The following is a 19,931-nucleotide window of genomic DNA, read 5'->3' as shown; positions in this document are numbered from 1 at the left end:
TTTTTTTTTTGCCTTTATTGGGGAATCATTTTATTTCCAGGAAGGAAAATACGATAAGGTAAGGTATAGATTTCAAATCCTTAGTTCAGTGGATAGATCAGAAAATGTATAATGAATTAGAGTTTTAAAAAAATGGGCATAGTGATCATATAAAAGTACACAAGAAAAATATTTTGGTTTGTTTTTCATAATTTGAAAGTTGCAGAGAATGTGTATATATAACCTAACATTAATTGAATCTTCTCTAAAGTTTCATACATTCTTATAAGATTCTTATACATTCTTATAAGTCACTTTGGATTCTCAGCTATTAAGCTTAACAGACAGTTCATGAAACAAGATATTAATTGGACAGTTAACTCAATATAATACCATCAGAGTTGAGCACTCAAATCACTATGTGAAGTTCACCACTCTAGTGGATGTGGCTACACTCTAGTGAACTCAGAAAGGCAATCATTACATGATGCTTTCTGGGAGTTACAACCAATACAATATGCAAGACTTGGAAAAACAACATCAGTGGTGTCCTCAAGCTGACAAAATTTTTCTTAGCTTGCCAAATTTTGTCAGTCTGTTTCCTTCTTATGCCTTATCATTTTGCAATTCATCCTAAGTATAGAATATCCATTAAGTAGTCTTGCTACAAATCAGACACTACAGATGATATTTGAACATTTCCACTACCTAGTGCTTAAAATGTTAATACATTCTTGCCCAGAAGCAAATGGAACATCTGGAGCTACTTCCAAGTGAAGTCACGAGTGCAGTTTGCCTTCTGAATAGGAATGTGATAGGTGGGCTAGAGGGCAAACCAGTGGCATGCGTGACAGAAAGCAGGCACAGTGGAAAAAAGAAGCAGGCGTTTTAGTAACATGCTTCCTGTAAAAAATGGCTGTAACAGTCACTAGATTATTTCATTTGCAAATGACTCTCTTCCACTTTAAAGAAAATTTTGAAACGTTGATCTGGGACTATTGAATAAATCAAATTATTCTTCTGTGGTGATGAGGAATCTATTAAAGCTATCATGAGGTAACAATTTACATCTTTCTCACACCATATGGCTTGTCACTACACCCAAAGTTGGGCGCTTGAGTTCAAACCCCTTGGAAAAACTGTAGGCATTAATGATTAGAACTCTGGGCTGCTTATATTCATAAAGAGAAGAAAATAAAAGGAGACATTAATCTGAAAGGTATGAGACATGGTGGATAGTATTAAAAATGAGGGTAATTTGCTAACAATTTACAAATCCACACTTAGTAGTCAATAAGAGACATTATTGTTCATGCAACACATATCATAAATCTTGGGACCTAGGTTTTGGAATTTCTATAAACTTATTTTCAAATAATTCTAAGGTTCAGAGGTAGAAGACAGTCTTTCTGAAACAAGAAAGGGGCTCCTTTAGAGCTCCACTGCCAGCCCTTTCAGTGTTGATGTCACAGAGTTATACTTTTATAGATTGTGTGTGCAACAACATAAACTGATAATCTTTTAAATGCATTAGTCTTACACTATGCAGAAAATAAGATTTGGAATTACAAAGCAAAGTTACAATAATATTAGCTTTTACACAAACAATCTTCTTTCTTTCTTTTTTCTTTAAAGGCATTAGTCTCTGAAATCAGGTAGGGAACAAAAAGTGAAGTTACAAAGCAGTGTTATAATAATATTTCCTTCTCTAATTGCCCATGTACTTATCTTTACTGAAATCTTTACTTTCCCATACAGCTTCAATTTACTACCTAATGTACTTTCACCTTTCCTTGCAGGACTCCTTGAGGGTTTCTCTCAAGGCAGGTAGAATGGTCATAAACTCCCTCAGCTTTTGTTTATCTGCAAATGTCTTAATATCTCCCTTACTTTTGAAAGACAGTTTTACCGGATATGGAATTTTTGGCTGAATTCCCCCTGCCCCCTTTTAGGATTTTGAATACATTGACTGATTGTCTTCTGCCTTTCAAAGTTTCTGATGAAAAATATGCTGATATTCTTATTGAGGATCCTTTTTTGTGTGTGACAATTTGCTTCTTTCTTGCTGCTTTCATGTTGCTACTCCTGATGATGTCCCTTAGGTCTCTTAGGCTCTGTTTGTTTTTCCTCAGTACTTTTTCTTTATGTTCCTCAAACAATAATTCTAATTATTCTATCTTCAAGTTCACTGATTCTTCTTCTGTTTGACCTCTGAATTTCCCTATAAGATTTTTATTTCACTTGTTATACTGACAGCTCCAGATTTTCTTTTTTGTTTCTTTTAAATTTTCTATCTCTTTACTGACATTTCCATTTTATTTATACATTGTTGTATTGACCCTCTCCACATCTTCATTTAGTTCTCCAAGTACCTTTAAGACAACTGTTTTAAAATCTTTGTCTAGTATATCTGCCATTAGGTCTTTTTTCACAGTTTCTGTTTATTTATTTGAATGGACCATGCTTCCCTGTTTCCTTGTATGCCCTGTGCTTTTGTTTGTTTGCTTGCTTGTTTAACATTTAAATCTAATAATCTGTATGTGTGCTCAGTCACTCAGTCATATCCAATTCTTTGTGACCCCATACATAGACTGTTTAGTTCAGTTTAGTCACTCAGTCGTGTCCAACTGTTTGCGACCGCATGAACGGCAGCACACCAGGCCTCCCTGTCCATCACCAACTCCCGGAGTCCACCCAAACCCATGTCCATTGAGTCAGGGTTGCCATCCAACCATCTCATCCTCTGTCATCCCCTTCTCCTCCTGCCCTCAGTCTTTCCCTGCATCAGGGTCTTTTCCAATGAGTCAGTTCCTCACATCAGGTGGCCAAAATATTGGAGTTTCAGCTTCACCATCAGTCCTTCCAATGAACATAGATTGCAACTCTACTCTATCCATGGAATTTTCCAAGCAAGAATACTGGAGCGGGTTGCCATTTCCTACTCCAGGGAAAATCTAATAATATAGTACTATGACTCTGGAAATCAGATTCTACCTCTTCCATGGGTTTTCTGATTTTGTTATTTCTTTGGTTTATTTGATTTTTATAGGCTGTCTCTTATGCCAAGGATCAGCCTGAGGTGTGAAGTTTTTCAGTTCTTCTCTGATCCTTTCTCTGGACATGTATGGTCACTCTCTGCTTTTGTCTGCATATGCAAGTTGTTTTTGAATGTCCTAGTCTTTAATGTGTGATTTCTAAAAGAGGAAAAAAAAAAATAGAAATTCTGTGGGATGGGAGAACAGTGGTCCTTTAACTCCCTTAGAAGTCACTTCACCTCAAGGGGAGGGGTGCTTGTGAAAACGGGGGAGGTGCAAAAACAATGGCTGCCAGCCTCTTTGTCTGCACAGATTTGTCTGTAACCAGAAGCAGAAACCAGTGACAGAAAAGAGCTTCCCAATATGTAAAGGGCAGGGTTCTTTCTGCCCACATTGACTTCCACAAGCTGTGTGCAAGCTGCTCCTTGTGCATGTGTTCACACACATGCACAGCTGCCTGCCTACCATGTGGCTGAGGGAGGAGAATGGGCAGCTGCTACTTGGCTATGAGATAAAATTGACCAAAATCAGTGCAATTTACCAGCCAAGGTTTTCCCTGGAAGTTGCAAGCCTCCAACAGACTCCAGACTTCCAAACTAGTTATATTAGATAGGTTCTGCCAGTGTAATTAGTGTCTAAGTAGGGAGATATATTCCTAGTGCTAACTACTTCACCATTTTCCCTTAATCCTCTCTAGTTTCCACACCTTTTATCTGTATATACATATATCTGTATAATAAAACATTGCACTACATGATTAGGCAAAATTGAGACTGACTTTTTCTTTTTTAATATACTGAAGGCAGCTATTAAAAGTGAAATGTAAGAGAATAAAATGGTAAAATTTCATTAACTGATAATATCACTTAAATTTGGTTATCAGTTTAACAACAGTGCTCATATACCATGAGTTGCCAAGGTGAATCTCATTAGAGTTCAATAATAAACAATGTCTGTTGCCAGGACTTCTATTTATTATAGCTCAGTTATATATAGAAACTGAATTTTTAAAAGCAGAAGTGATCATTTAAAACTGTTGTGTTAAGTGATTACCAAATAACACAGGGTTTAAAACTGAGATAGATTTCAGAAGGCAGAGTATTAGGAGAAGAGTCTTTGAGGAGAGTGGTGCTTGGCCCAACTCTTAATGGAAGTAATGAGCAGAGAGCATATTGCAAAGAACATTTGAAGTGTGCCACCAGTGTATAAAGAACTGTATGATTAGTTTGTTTCTAGCATTCTTTCCTTCCCCCTAACAAACCACATAGTGTATTCTATTTTTTTTTTAATTTTACCCCAAATGAATATCTCTCATATCTCATTTCCCCAAGATCCTTAAATATGAATGACTAGTTAATCCTGAACTACAGGGTATTAATACATAGAAGCTCAAAGCTGAATTAGAATTTAGCTGCATTTTGCCTATGTGATCATAAGCAAGTTGTTCAAGTGAAAACCTGATACAACTGAATCTACCCTTTTCATGTGAACATTAAATGTGACAATGCATTTAGGTTGCTTGACTTTCCATCACCTATGTATATATTCATATTTTACATTAGCATGGCCCTTTCTGGAATTTTGACAGGTAGAAACATTCTTTTCTAATAGTGTTCCTCAGAGGTAAAATATTAAAGACAGATGTGTGCTAAGTCGCTTCAGTTGTGTCCAACTCTTTGTGATCTCATGGACTGTAGCCCATCAGCCTCCTATGTCCATGGGATTTCCCAGGCAAGAATACTGGAGTGGGTAGCCATTCTCTTCTCCAGTGGATCGTACCGGTCCAGGGGTCAAACCAACATCTCTTATGTCTTCTGCATTGGCAGGCAGGTTCTTTACCACTAGCGCACCTGAGAAACCCTTAAAACAGATACTCCTATATTCATATATTTGAACCACTCTCTTTTTGAGCACAGCATAGTGGACTATCCAGGACACAAGGACTTGGCCTAAAAAATGTTTCCCACAGTTTCAGACTATGATAAAAACCAAAAGATGTAAGAAACCAAGCCAATGGAAACTTGTGAGCTATAGAGGGAAGCTCAGGGAAGAAGTAGCCATTAAAAACTTTCGGTATCTTCAAGGATGGTAAGGATAAAGAAATGAGAAGAAAACTGTGGACCAGGAATTCAGTAGATTAGAACAGAACTTCTTACAAATCAACATTCTGTTTGTACTTCTCATGACATAGAAGGGCTAACTTGTTGAAAATCCTGGGGATACAGGGAATATTTACAGAAAATGAATTCCACTAAAGAATACAGCATATAGTGAAATAAAGATATCAACTAGTTTAAAAACTGTAACTTTGAATTAAATGCTAAATTGTAGCAGACTCTCCCCATGTCTATACTTGAAAGTAGGCTTCCTTGGTAGCTCAGGGGTAAAGAATCTGTCTGCAACACAGGAGACACAGGAGACGAGGGTTCAATTTCTGGGTTGGGAAGATCCCCTGAGGAGGGCATGGAACCCACTCCAGTATTTTTGCCTGGAGAATCCTATGGACAGAGGAGTCCTGTGGGCTACAGTCCATATGGTCACACAGTCAGACATGACTGAAGGGACTTGGCACACACACACACATACCTGAAAGCATTAGGCATGCTCTAGAGTTCAACAGTCTAACCTGAAGCATCTTCCAGAATTTCTAGAATGTGTTTTTCACTATGTTACTTGTATCACAGCCTCTGTTCATTCTTCAGAGGCTTCTGACAGAAGCAATTAAAAAAAATAAAAAAGAAGGGGGGATGGAATTCCTATTCCCAAATGACACACTTCCCCACTGGTCATCATCTTTTATGGCCATGAATTATTCTTTGTAGGTTATATAGTTACTTTATTTCTATTTGGGGGCCTTTTTCTTTCTTTTTTTTTTTTCATTCTGACCTCTGGCCTCCTTTTTTGTACAGAATCAATTCAGTTTAGTTCAGTCACTCAGTCATGCCCGAATCTTTGCGACCCCATAGACTGCAACACACCAGGCCTCCCTGTTCATCACCAACTCCTGGAGTCTACTCAAATTCATGTCCATTGAGTCGGTGATGCCATCCAACCATCTCATCCTCTGTCATGCCCTTCTGCTCACACCTTCAATCCTTCCCAGCATCAGGGTCTTTTCCAATTAGTTGGTTCTTTGAATCAGGTAACCAAAGTACTGGAGTTTCAGCTTCAGCATCAGTCCTTTCAATGAACATTCAGGATTGATTTCCTTTAGGATGGACTGGTTGGATCTCCTTGCAGTCCAAGGGACTCTCAAGAGTCTTCTCCAACACCACAGTTCAAAAGCATCAATTCTTTGGTGCTCAGCTTTCTTCACAGTCCAACTCTCACATCCATACATGACCACTGGAAAAACCATAGTTTGACTAGACAGACCTTTGTTGCCAAGTAATGTCTCTGCTTTTTAATATGCTGCCTCGGTTGGTCATAACTTTCCTTCCAAGGAGTGTCTTTTAACTTCATGGCTGCAGTCACCACCTGCAGAGATTTTGGAGCCTCAAAAAATAGTCTGTCACTGTTTCCATTGTTTCCCCATCTATTTGCCATGAAGTGATAGGACCGGATGCCATGATTTTAGTTTTCTGAATGTTGAGTTTTAAGCCAACTTTTTCACTCTCCTTTCACTTTCATCAAAAGGCTCTATAGTTCTTCACTTTCTGCCATAAGGGTGGTGTCATTTGTGTATCTGTGGTTATTGATATTTCTCCAAGCAATCTTGATTCCAGCTTGTGCTTCATCCAGCCCAGGGTTTCTCATGATGTACTCCACATATAAGTGAAATAAGCAGGGTGACAATATACAGCCTTGACGTACTCCTTTCCCAAATTGGAACCCGTCAATTGTTCCATGTCCAGTTCTAACTGTTGCTTCCTGACCTGCATACAGGTTTCTCAGGAGGCAGGTCAGGTGGCCTTGTATTCTTATGTCTTCCCGAATTTTCCACAGTTTGTGGTGATACACACAGTTGAGGCTTTGGCATAGTCAGTAAAGCAGGAATAAATGTTTTTCTGGAACTCTCTTGCTTTTTCCATGATCCAGCGGATGTTGGCAATTTAATCTCTGGTTCCTCTGCCTTTTCTAAATCCAGCTTGAACATCTGGAAGTTCATGGTTCATGTACTGTTGAAGCCTGGCTTGGAGAATTTTGAGCATTACTTGGCTAGTGTGTGAGATGAGTGCAATTGTGTGGTAGTTTGAGCATTCACTGGCAATGCTTTTCTTTGGGATTGGAATAAAAACTGACCTTTTCTAGTCCTGTGGCCACTGCTGAGTTTTCCAAATTTGCTTGCATATTCCAAATTTGCTGGCATATTGAGTGCAGCACTTTCAAAGAATCTTGTTGTACAGAATATTCTTATGTTATAAATTTTATAGATATAGATACATTATTCAGAATATATATATACTAAATGTTCCTTCTTGGGATTTTTAGGGTAGCCCAGTGGCTGCGACTCTGTCCTCCCATTGCAAGGGCAGAGGCAAGGCTGATCCCTGGTCAGGGAACTAGAACCCACATGCTGCATAAGGGTTCACACGCTGCAGTCAAAGATTCTGCACACTGCAATCAAAGATCTTCCGTGCTACCACAAAGAGTGAAGATCCCGAGCCTCAACTAAGACCCGAATGGATAAATAGATAAACCTAAATCCAAATAGATAAATAATAAGCAAAGTAAGTATTTTTTCTTAAAGTGTTCCTTCCTGCTTCCTCCTTATTTTTCTTAGGTGTGTCTGGACTGAATGAATGAAGAAAATCTAAAAGAAGCTGTTAAAAACTTTTTTTTTTTCCTCTGCATAGCAGAGAATAGTGCTCCACGCAAAATGCACCAAACTTTATATTGCTTGATACAATAGTTTTTTACCCATCATTAAGTTTAATATTTGAAAGAGTCTTAAAATATGAGAAGATTATAACATATATTTAGAGACAAGAAAATAATTATGTATTTGTAGGTCAGTCAATGAGTTCCTAAGTCACATACCATCAGCACTTTAACTTTCAGGTGAAACACTGGATTTTGATATATAGAATATCCAATACATTTAAATGATCCTACTTTCCAATACAGGGAGGTAGTTAGAAGCAAAGGGTAAACTATGGCAGTTAAAAATATAGATTTCAGAGTCGTAGGTCAAAGTCCAAGTTCTGTGATTTACAGATTTTGTGACCTTAAACAGATTAATTAACCTCCTTTAAGCTTTAGATTTCTGTATGTCAGGAAAATAGTTTTAAGCTATTAGGGGAAAAGAAATAAAATATTTATTTCTGGACTCCCTTCTGTGCAATCTGAGCAGAAGAGTTCTCAACGCATTGCCTTGGGGAATTGGGATGGAACAGGAAGGAAGTCAGGAAACTCTTCTAGTCTTCAGTCTTTCGTTTTCAACAGCTTAATCTACTACTGAAAGGTTAGCTAAGGAGACTATGCATTGTGGCTCTGAGACTAAAACACACAGAGGGAATGTGATTTTAAGTAGAAAGAAAAACGAGAGTGACATTTAAGATGGATTTAAGGAACATCTCTACCATGAAGACCAGGGCCTTACCTTCCACCCTCATCCCTCAGGCTGGTGGCTGAGGTTGGGTATGCATAACTGGGAGGAAAAATTGAGAGAGAATTTGACGAAAGTGTCCAGAGATATTAAGGGCTAGAAATTTACCATGTGTGTAGAAACAACCAGGAAAATATCAGCAACATTTTATCAGCAATTGAGTAAAATCAAATTCCATACATGGTTCAGTCTTCTCCAAACAATCATAGCAAACTACACTTCACACCGGTGACCTGCGGCCTCAGGAGCCAGCTCCTTGCCTGTGATACTCAGCACAGTGATTCCAGGCCTACCCTGGGATTTTGTGAAAGAGGACTGCCTGTGTGGATTCAGTTGAGTTAAGTCATCTAGAGACTAAGGTCCTGGTACAGTAATCAACCCCCAAATATATCCCAGGATATTGTATGTGATGGGCTTCCCAGGTGGCACAATGGTCAAGAATCTGCCTGCCAATGCAGGTGATGCAGAAGATATGAGTTCAGTCCCTGGGGCAGGAAGATCCCCTGGAGTAGGAAATGGCAACTCGCTCCAGTATTCTTGCCTGGAAAACCCCATGGACAGAGAAGTCTGGTGGGCTACAGTCCATGGGGTCACAGAGTCAGACGCAACTGAGTAACTGAGCACACACATTGTATGTGATGGAAGGAACAAGGGAAGTTCTTCATTTCTAATTGGGTTAAGCTAACAGAGCAGCTTTATTAGGGTTAGTACTAGGATTACATTATATTAAGAGATAGAAACAGCAGCTATAGATATAAGGCAGTATCCATATATGGTGAAAATATGATATACCAAATATGAAAATATGATACCAAATGCAGTATCAAATATATGTTCAATAAATGAATTTTTTTTTTGATGTGGACTATTTTTAAAGTCTTTATTGAATTTGTTAAAATATTACCTTTAACATTTTGGGTTTTTGGCTGCAAGTCATGTGGAGGTTTAGCTCTCTGACCAGGGGTTGAACCCTCAGTTCCTGCATTGGAAAGCGAAGTCTTAACCACTGGACTGCCATGGAAGTCCTGACATTTTTTTTGTTTTTTAATAAACTGCCTTTGCCATCATCATCGTCACTGTCATCACCACAGATAAGAACACCAAAGTCTACGAAGGAGAAACATGACTTCTCCAACAGCACGTATCGTATCAGAATTCATTGGAGAAGTACTGAGTGATGAGAATAAAGATCCCTGAGCTGGATACCAAAGTTCTGATGTACTGCAGTTAATTGTCCAAGAAATTACACAGTTCAGCTTGATGTATGTGCAGCTTTCATACTGAAAACGAAGACAAACCTCTCAAAATACAATCAGTTGTGCTTTGTATTTGTTTTATGCATTTAATTTTCTGATTATCAGAATATTCAGCTGTCATACCTGATGAATGCCAACATCTGCTACTCTGTATTTAATTTTCCTAAAAGGAAAAGCTCATCTGTGTGCCAGAGTGTCAGAAACAAGAATACTGAATGCGTGTGTCTGGAAGGCAAAGCTGACCTTTGTTTCTCTGGCCAGGAGAACCTCTTTGATTATATATCAGCCTATGATGGGTCAGCTTGGGGCTCCAACTGGATTTTCATGAATTTAATCAGCTGGATGGTACCAATTCTCATCAAGAGACTGAGATAATAAATAACAACATGCTTCTCAGCCAAACCTAAATTATTTGTATTGGGGACAATATAGCCACAGTGGTCATTGATTGTTCAGGCTCACCTAGATAATTTTTATACCCTATTTTGCATCTTTTGAAATCTACAGAGGCTTCCAGTGCAGAAAAATAAATAATGTCCAGCTTCTCTTATAGCTAGAATGTAGACATGTAAGTTGGGTTCCACCAACCAGTGATGGCTGAGGCAGCTTGGTTCTGTGGTCCATGTTATTGCTGGAAGCTTCCAGACTGCTGCAGAGGCACAAGGTTATTCGTTAGTGATGACAGCAGCTCTGTTGTGGTCTGGAGCATAGAGAACAGGCTTATGTTTGCCAAGGATGAGAGGGGTGAGAGAGAGATGGAGGGGGAGTTTAGGGTTAGTGGATGTAAGCTATTGTATATAGGATGGACAAACAACAAGGCCCTACTGTATAGCACAAAGAACTGTATTCAATATTCTATGATAAGCCAAAATGGAAAAGAATATTTTAAGAAAAATGTATACATTTGTGTGTGTGTGTGCACGTGTGCAACAATCATTTTGCTGTACAGCAGAAATTAACACATTGTAAATCAACTATTCCATAACAAAAAAAACCAAAAATAAACAAAAAAAGCGCAGTCCAGAAATTGTTCCTATTAATTTAGCTTCCAGCAAATGCTTTTAGCCTTTCCCAAGATTCTGCACAGTACTCAATAATTGTGTTAAATCTCTTCTAACTACAAATAAAATTCATAAATATGTAATACAGTAGTGATAAAGGGTTCTACCCACCAAGGACTTTTGAGTTGAATTCTTTGCTTTTACAAGAGGGTAAGGGACTGATAGGGCTTCACAGGAGGCCCTAATGCTAAAGAACCTACCTACTAATGCAGGAGATGTAAGAGACTGGGGTTCAATCCCTCCAGGTCATAGGTTGGGAAGATCCCTTGGAAAACTGCATGGCAACCCACTGCAGTACTCTTGCCTGGAGAATCCCATGGACAGAGGAGCCTGGCACAGGCTACAGGGTCACACAGAGTCGGACACAACTGAAGCGACTTAGCATGCACATGCCCAAGGGACTGAAAATGGGCTTCTGATTTGAAAGAGAGAGTGAGAGAGAGAATTTCCATCTTTCTTTCAGCTCTACTTATCCCCTCAAACCTGAAGTTTCCAGGCCCCCACCTGGACAGAGTTCACCTGTAGCCTCAAAATTCAGCAACCTCAGTTCAATTCAGTTGCTCAGTTGTGTCTGACTCTTTGCAACTCCATGGACTGCAGCATGCCAGGCCGCTCTGTCCATCACCAGCTCATGGAGTTTACCTAAATTCATGTCCATTGAGTCGGTGATGCCATCTAACTATCTCATCTTCTGTTGTCCCCTTTTTGTCCTACCTTCAATCTTTCCCAGCAATAAGATCTTTTCCAATGAGTCAGCTCTTTGCATCAGGTGACCAAAGTATTGGAGTTTCAGCTTCAAATCAGTCCTTCCAATGAATGCTCAGGACTGATCTCCGTTAGGATGGGCTGGCTGGATCTCCTTGCAATCCAAGGGACTCTCAACAGTCTTCTCCAACACCACAGTTCAAAAGCATCGATTCTTCAGTGCTCAGCTTTCTTTATAGTCCAACTCTCACATCCATACATGACTACTGGAAAAACCATAGCTTTGACTAGATGGACCTTTGTTGGCAAAGTAATGTCTCTGCTTTTTAGTATGCTGTCTAGGTTGGTCATAACTTTCTTTCCAAGGATTAAGTGTCTTAATTTCATGGCTGCAGTCTGACACTATTTCTCCATCTATTTGCCATGAAGGTGATGGGGCCGGATGCCATGATCTTAGTTTTCTGAATGTTGAGTTTTAAGACAACTTTATCACTCTGCTCTTTCACTTTTATCAAGAGGCTCTTTAGTTCTTCTTCACTTTCTGCCATAAGGGTAGTGTTAACTGCATATCTGAGGTTATTGATATTTCCCCCAGCAATCTTGATTCCAGCTTGTGCTTCATCCAGCCCAGCATTGCTCATGATACTCTGCATATAAGTTAAATAAGCAGGGTGACAATATACAGCCTTGATGTACTTCCTTTCCTATTTGCAACCAGTCTGTTGTTCCATGTCAGCAACCTCAGCAGAGAACTAATCTTCCCAGCAGTTCTAACAGTGGTGTGAAGTTGCTTTCTTTTGGTCTCACCAGCTTCCCAAGCCTATCTACCTCTGAACCAACTCACTAGTCAGGGGGTTGCAAAGATCTTGTTGGTCAGAGCTGATGAAGGAGGAAACAGACAGAACAGGCTCCATCTTGAAAGCAGGACTCCATCTTGGGCCAGACTGTGGACTTTGAGCTATATGCCCTGTATCTTTGGAAACGACATACCAACTGGAAAACCAGGCCCCTGGAAGGAAGAGCCCCAGGGCTCATACCTAGACTTTCCATCACCTAAAAGAATACCCTAATTATCTGTGTAATTGAATAGAATCATAAATTCTATTATACTTATTGGGGTATGACTACAGGCTTATTAATAATTGTCCACTGTTAAATACCTAGGCTTAAGGCATATGAATCATGGGTTAACTTTGATTGTATCTTTCTTTTCCTTTCTTCAGACTAGTTTCAGGGAATTTGGGGAGGTGGGTTTGGGAGAAGCAGCTGTCTCCTAAGAAAAAAATTGTTTTATTCCCTGAGTAAGAGGAACTTGATACTGAGCAGATTCAAACAACTGATTGATTCTAGGTATACAAGGATGCTCTCTGCTTCCATCTTGCTGTAGCCATGATATAACCAGGGGTGAACCTGATTTCTCTGAGTATATTCTCTAATATGGTGCTTTTTCAACAATTATTAAGATACTGTGTTAGACAGATGACTTTAATCTCTAATAAAATGATATTAGATAAGGCACTTTGAAAGCAAGCCTACAAGGCAGCTAGAAAAGATGGTTAAAGGATGATACTTTTTACAGGACAGCTGCCTGATTATTAGAAATGCTAGCACCCTCTTCATGCTCTTCAGGTTTTAGAAGCTGAACCAATTCATTCCCTTTTCTTCCCCACTTTTTCTTTTGAGTACCCTGAACCCATTCCTCTCTACCATGAACATAAGAACTTATGGAAACGATGCAGATTAGGAGGAACTGGTCTATATTAAAAATAACTGTAAGCAGTGACAGATTTTATTATTTTGGGCTCCAAAATCACTGTGGATGATGACTGCAGCCATGATATTAAAAGACACTTGCTCCTTGGAAGGAAAGTTATGACAAATCTGCTGCTGCTAAGTCGCTTCAGTCATGTCTGACTCTGGGACCCCGTAGACGGCAGCCCACCAGGCTCCTCTGTCCCTGGGATTCTTCAGGCAAGAATACTGGAGTGGGTTGCCATTTCCTTCTCCAATGACAACTTAGACAGCATATTAAAAAGTAGAGACATCACTTTGCTGACAAAAGTCCATACAGTCAAAGCTATGGTTTTTCCAGCAGTCATGTACAGATGTGAGAGTTGAGAAGGGGTTAGCAGAGGATGAGATGGTTAGATAGCATCACTGACTCAGTAGTTATTAATTTGAGCAAATTCTGGGAGATTGTGGAAGACAGAGGATCCTGGAGTACTACATTCCATGAGGTCATAAAGAGTCAGACACAACTTAGTGACTGAACAACAATAACCCTCTCCCTAGGCTCCAAGTCTCAAGAGGTCTATAATAATTGTTACTGTTATTATTCTTTTTATCACCACCAGAAAAGACTAAGAGATCAAATTTACTGAAGAAGTTAAAGCTTGAATGTATTAAACATGTACATCTGTCCAAATGCATTTATCCTTTATGCATGCAGAATGAGACAGATTCACACTCGCACTTGTATGGTTGTGTATATGGACCTACATGTACTTTCCAATCACTTTTAATCAGTAATAAATTCTTAATTATTCAGAAGGAGAGGAGCTACACCAGGTTCAAGGCAGGTAATCCAGCTAACTTATGGCACCAGAACGCTTACTCTAATTTACACTTTACAAACAAGCCTAAATATATCCTCCCCTGAGCTGAAACAGTAATTCAGCTTGCACTCACTGTGGAACTGAAGGTAACATTCTCTTTCTGAGGTTAGAAATTATGCCTAATAAATGCAATGTTTCTCTTTTGTAATGCTAATTAAAACAAAGGCTGGAGGAGACAACTGATTTGTGTTATTTATGCTGAACTACCTCCACCGCCCTTCATTTTCATCAAAACAAAATACCAAACTGGCTTTGGTTTGCACAGAGGTTTACCTTTGTTCCCTACATTTTTATATGCAACACTTTAAAGAAAGAAATATTTGAATATGACGTTAATTGAATGCTAATTGTCAGGTTTAATCCAGCACCTTATAGATATTTATACACCACTGTGGTTTGGATACTCAATGAAATTTTAGGTGGTGAACCTGTCTGCTAATTTATTGCTTAAAATGAGAACCATACTGTCCCTTAGCATGATGTAATGGAAATAGCCCTGATTTGGGAGACAAACGATGTGAACATGGTAATGATACTTGTCTTGATTGCTGGTTAAACCAGGGGTTTGGATCAGGATGTGATTATATCCTGTCTTTAAACTGAGGATTTTTTAACATGTCATTGTTATTTTCTTTCTTATTAAGCATACGATGAGCAAGCAATTTCCTCCTGGGTTGTTCCAGCGAGTTTGACTTGTAATGGTTCGTAAAGGAAGTTCTATGGCACTTGGCTTCTGCCACTCATGGTACAGAGTGCACCAATTTCTTTCCTGATAAAGGGAGTAGAATGAACAGTTATCCACCTTAACAGCAGCACAGGCAGAGCCAGCCAGGGGGCAGCATCCACAGAGGAGAATCCAAGCACCAAGGAGACACAATGATTCCACTCTACCTCTGATTCCACTCGAAGGCCACTTTCTGACTTACCTCCTTCTATATGACTGTCTCTAATTCCATCCACATTTCTTCAAGTGACCCATTTCGTTTCTTTCTATGGCTGAGTGATAATCCATTGGATTATGTAGATGTATCTTCTTTATTCATTCCTCTGTCCGTGGACATTTAGGTTGCTTCCTTGTCTTGGTTACTGTAAACAGTGCTGCAGTAAACACTGGGGTGCATGTATCCTTTTGAATAGGCAATGAGGAGGATTTGCTTCAAGGCATTTTGATCAAAAAGATGCTGTGCTGGTAGGAGACCTTTGTTTCAAACATTTATTTTAGTAAATAAGTGTCAACTAAAATTATATATTTATTTGCTAAAATTAAGTAAATTAAAAATTTTGTTTCAATGTTTGCTCATATTTGTTTACTTATCTCCACCCACTTTCCAACATCAGAGTACATAATGGGAGATTCTATGGACTGGACCAGTGATACCCTGGGGACCTATGTAGAGTCTCTGAGGTTCATCAAAATCCTACAGGACAGTCAAAGTCCATTATTAGAGGTAACACCCCAAGTGGTTTCCAGGTCAGTAGAAGCAACAGCAGTTGCGGTGGTGGCGACAGTTGTGGTAAATTAATAATAGTACTATCACTAGCAGCGATAGCTAACATACATGGGAGGGATGTACTTAAGTTGGACAAGGCACCAAATTGTGTATTTTATACAGATTATTCCATTCAATCCTTACCCTAACTCTATGGTATCGTTACTATTATACCCATTTCCTGGCTTCCCAGGTGGCTCAGTGGTAATGAATTTGCCTTTACCAGGAGATGCAGGAGATGTGGGTTTGATCCCTGGGTCAGGAAGATCCCTTGGAGGAGGAAATGGCAGCCCATACCAGTATTCTTGTGTGGGAAATCCCACAGACAGAGGAGCCTGGCAGGCTACAGTTCATGGGGTCAAGGAGAGTCAGACACTGCTTAGCAAATGAGCATGGTAGTATGTCCATTTAACAGATATAGTATCTGAACCTTAAAGGTGTTAAATACCTTTCTAAGGCTGTATAGCTACTTGGACAATAATCAATATCTGAACTTCTTTGAAATGGCATAAAGACAATATTTTTCAATGGTAAGGGGTGCTTTAAGAACACTGAGGCTAAAAGTGAAACTAACTCAACAAATCCAAGATGTACTGAGAAAAAACACTTGAATCAACCTGAGAAGACAAAGTTAACAATGAACTGTGTCATGTATGGAGAACAGTATGGTAGTTCCTTAAAAAACTAAAAATAGAACTTCCCTGTGACCCTGCAATCCCACCACTGGGCATATACCCAGAGAAAATCATAATTCAAAAAGATACACACACCCCAATATTCACTGCAGCACTGTTTACAATAACCAAGACAAGCAAGCCACCTAAATGTCTATTGACAGAGGAATGAATAAGGAAGATGTGGTACATACAGACAATGGAATATCACTCAGCCATAAAAAGGAATGAAACGTGCCATTTGGAGAGATGTGGATGGAACTAGACACAAACATACAGGGTGAAGTAAGTCAGAAAGTGGAAAACAAATATCATATATTAATGCATATATGTGGAATCTGAAAAAAATGGGTAAGATGGTCTTATTTACAAAGCAGAAATAGAGACAAAGAGAACAAAGGCATGAACACCAGAGAGGAAAGGGGGTTGGGATGAATTGTATATTAAATCCCCCCACACGAACTTTAGACACAATTTATTAATCTATGCTCACTTCCGACCAAAGTTGATTTAACTAGAAATCTAGAATTGGGGTTATGAAATATTATTATAATCTAGCTTCTTATGAACAGTAAAAATTCGAGTTTTCTTTTTGGGATATTCTTTCTTACAGACTGACTAGCACAGAGCAAATTTCACATTACTTCTAGTTTCTGTTTCTTATCCTGTCTACATTGCTGCTTCTGAATTCCAAAAGATATCTTAATAATAACATCTGGATTAAAAAAAAAAAAATAGCCAGTTTAAGTTGGTTTCTATAACTTGAAAGAAAAAAAAAAAAACACCTCAAGTAACACAAGTGATTAAAGCAACATGGTTTTTCACAAACTATATTATTATTATTATTTTGAGGAAGAGGCTAAGGCTTTCTCAATAACACTTTCTCATCCTTTATAAGACTGTAAGATAGGGAACTTTGCCAAGTCATATAATGAGCAGACATCTGGACTATGTAAATTTCACATAACTATGTAAGATTAGGTTCTGGAGCTTAGTCAGATAAGGTTTATTCTTTTCAAAATGCTGCTTTTCCAAAATGTAGGATGTGCTATATTTCATATTATTAAATGCACAATTTAAAAATTCAAAGATGAAGGAAGAGCAGTTGATGCAATCTATCACCTTTTCCAAGTATAAAATTTGGCTTTAATTACACTAATTAGAAAATAGACTAAAAACTGTGCAAAATTTTCCACAAGATAGTAACATAACTTTTTATGTTTCATAATCAGTTACAGAACTGTGAAATTCCCCACTGGTATCATTGCTAATTTATATGTCTCATACTTAAATAAACTTACTTTAGCTCTGATAAAATGCCCACTTGCATTTCTTTGTATGATGCACAGGGATTACAGGATAAGGAGACTCTCATCCAGTGTGTGTTCACACTGCTGCTGTTGCTATTGCTAAGTCAGTCGTGTCTGACTCTGTGTGACCCCATAGACGGCAGCCCACCAGGCTCCCCCATCCCTGGGATTCTCCAGGCAAGAACACTGGAGTGGGTTGCCATTTCCTTCTCCAATGCATGAAAGTGAAAAGTGAAAGTGAAGTCACTCAGTCGTGTCCGATTCTTCGCTTCCCTATGGACTGCAGCCTACCAGGCTCCTCCGTCCCTGGGATTTTCCAGGCAAGAGTACTGGAGTGAGGTGCCATTGCCTTCTCCGGTTCACTCTGTAATGTAGTAGTTAATCCTGGAAACAGTTACCTGCTGTTTGAGAATATTATCATCTATAATTTCAATATGATTGGTTGTTGACTGTATCTAACAGTACTGCTGTCTTGATTATGCCACCATGTAAGTCTCTGGCTCCCATCAACCATGTTTGTATGCTTTCTGTTGAAGCCATCATGCCATAGTCAATGGAGATATGACCCTTGAAAAATATCTAAACAATTAAAATTCAGCTTTTACCTATTTTTCCATTATACTAAAATGACTGATGATCCTAATACCTGTATTTACATATTTAATTCAGCCAATTTTGATAGAATCTTTCAGATGGACTGAAAAATATATAGGTTATAAGATACACATGAAATTCACTCTAGGGCAGTGTTTCTTAAACCAGGGAGAAAATTTTGCCTCTAGGAACCATTACCAATTTTCGGAGACAATTTTTCTGATGTAACTAGGGTGGAGGACTGAGACTGGCATCTAGTGTATGAAAGTCAGAGATGCTGCTAAATATCCTCCAAAACACAGGAAAGAAATCTTCTACCTACAATGGTAACAGTACTGAGGCTGCAAAACCTCTGCTGCAGGGGAATCCTGTATGTACCCTAAGTAGGCATTTTTAGTTATTTGGGTCAAAGACTGAGTGAGATGTGAGACAACGTCTTGTAGTTACTCATGGATAGGAAATTGCATGGTGATGTCAGATATGAGTCTCTTGGAACATAAGGGCACTCTAATTAAATAAATTATCTTTTGATCAAGTTGCTTCTCCTGTGGTCAGATCTTGCAATTTATCTCAGAATGAGAAGTAACATTTTTTCTTTAAATGTAATTATGGTTTTTGAGAAATTTGAAGAACAAAGGGAGAACAGTGAGTATTACTAATCAATGAATTAATTGCTTTCATAGACTATCAAACATTTGTCTCAATGTACTTATCAGATTTTTTTGTTATTTACATACTGTAAGATGATTAATTGTGAGAAAAATGGGTGATTTTACTCCAACTTTGCACATGGCAATTATGAGTCTCATATGGGTAAAGAGCCAGGACCCTGAACTACTTTTGCAAATAGGGTAATTTAATTGTGTAACACTTGAAGTGTCATGGCCTTATGCAAGAAAAGATGATTTTCATTTGAAATCCAAAGCAGGAACTGACTCAGCTCATTACAGGGTAAAACTACAAACCTTCCCAAGGGACAGTGTGGCAGAAAAATGTTGATTGTGACAGAGAAGGTGACACATGGAGACAAATATTTCAGAACACAAAATAGCTGCAGTACAGTGAAGCCATTCCTAGCCTGAAAAGTAAAACAGGCAGCGCCTGTTTGAGATTGGAAGGTAGCAAAATCTCCATGGTAATTAAATGAGAACGACTATATTTAAAGCGGACTCTATGCTGATGTTGGTCACTTCCTTTTTTATGTGAACATTTGGAAATAATTTTTGGTCTGTGCTAGCTCAACATTCAGAAAACTAATATCATGGCATCTGGTCCCATCACTTCATGGGAAATAGATGGGGAAACAGTGGAAACAGTGTCAGACTTTATTTTTTGGGGCTCCAAAATCACTGAGATGGTGATTGCAGCCATGAAATTAAAAGATGCTTACTCCTTGGAAGGAAAGTTATGATGAACCTAGATAGCATATTCAAAAGCAGAGACATTACTTTGCCAGCAAAAGTCTGTCTAGTCAAGGCTATGGTTTTTCCAGTGGTCATGTATGGATGTGAAAGTTGGACTGTGAAGAAAGCTGAGCACCGAAGAATTGATGCTTTTGAACAGTGGTGTTGGAGAAGACTCTTGAGAGTCCCTTGGACTGCAAGGAGATCCAACCAGTCCATTCTAAAGGAGATCAGTCCTGGGTGTTCTTTGGAAGAAATGAT

This window comes from Bison bison, unplaced genomic scaffold, assembly GCF_000754665.1.
Source record: "Bison bison bison isolate TAMUID 2011002044 unplaced genomic scaffold, Bison_UMD1.0 scf7180017863938, whole genome shotgun sequence".
NCBI lineage: Eukaryota > Metazoa > Chordata > Mammalia > Artiodactyla > Bovidae > Bison > Bison bison.
Note: the sequence above shows the minus strand (reverse complement) of the source record.